Here is a 1,105-nt window from a genome sequence, read left to right as displayed (position 1 = left end):
GAAAGAGGGCTGATATACAAACGAGGGAGATGATAAGCCTCTTTAACAGGGAGAAACGTAATGAGATGTCTGAGACGTTTACTTCCGAGTTAAATCCGTAATACTTCTGTTTCAGATTGCCACCCGTTCACCAGAGCCTTGGATCAAGACCCCAGCCGTGGGCCAGCAGTACCCGGGATGGCTCTGGGGAGCAAAAGTGCCTCCAGCCTCCGGAGAGCCCGAGCCTGCGAGCCTGGGAGGTGCGACATTCAGCAGGTCGGCGCCCGAAAGAGCCCAGTCTGCTGCAGCTCGGGTCTGTGATGCACACTCAGCCCGGCTCTGCACGGCAGCAAGGCTCTCCCATTGCCCAGATCAGACGCTCATTGCAGTTTAGCCCCGTGTTGGTTTCAGATGTTGCTGCCAAGATACCCCGGGAGAGGCAGCCTGACGCCGGGAGAGCAGTTGGCATTCAGGGCACCGTAAAACGCTGGGAGGTTGTATCGTCTGAGTCGGCAGTGAACTGGGTGTCACACACACACACACACACACACACACACACACACACAGACGCGCGCGCGCGCGCGCGCGCTCATTGCACACTCATTACAGACACACCCAGTCATTACATGCTCATTACACACACGCCCATTACACACACATCACACACACGCTCATTACACACGCTCATTACAAACACAGTCATTACACAGACTCATTACACAGACACACACATTCATCATTACACACACTTATTACACAGACACACACTCATTACACATACATATTGCACACACATTCTCTCACTGATTTTAATAAGCATACAGGACCCGGCCTTCGAGTCCTTGGAAGTATTTTGCCTGTATCCAAGGATTGTCTTGTCCTCTCATGTCTGATGCATTTGGGATAATGGTTTTCCTTAGTGTCACTGTCCCTCTGGTCGGCGCCAGCCCGGTCTGCAGGACAATCAGCCTTACCCCAACAGCGGAGAAGAAGAGCTGCCTCCAGACAAGACCGGAGCGCGGAGCAAACACACGCGCCGGGGCTTCCGAACAGCTTTTCAGGCTCATGCCTATCTCGGGGAATTGATTCCCAGCACTAAAAAGCACGACCCCCCCCCCCCCCCCCC

The 1,105-nt window shown here is 54.0% G+C and overlaps 1 long non-coding RNA gene across 2 annotated transcripts in view; it reads left to right on the top strand.

The window, feature by feature from the left end:
- Nucleotides 1-1,090, top strand: part of LOC112550847 — a 5,483-nt gene extending 4,393 nt beyond the window's left edge. For both annotated transcript variants that reach the window (XR_003094898.1, XR_003094897.1), the window contains exon 4: nucleotides 116-1,090. This is a non-coding gene — a long non-coding RNA (uncharacterized LOC112550847). The remainder of the gene's footprint in view (nucleotides 1-115) is intronic.
- The last annotated feature ends 15 nt before the right edge of the window (nucleotides 1,091-1,105 follow it).

The sequence above is a fragment of the Alligator sinensis genome, unplaced genomic scaffold (assembly GCF_000455745.1).
Source record: "Alligator sinensis unplaced genomic scaffold, ASM45574v1 scaffold55_1, whole genome shotgun sequence".
In the NCBI taxonomy this organism is placed as follows: domain Eukaryota; kingdom Metazoa; phylum Chordata; order Crocodylia; family Alligatoridae; genus Alligator; species Alligator sinensis.
This window is presented reverse-complemented; position numbering and strand designations above follow the sequence as displayed.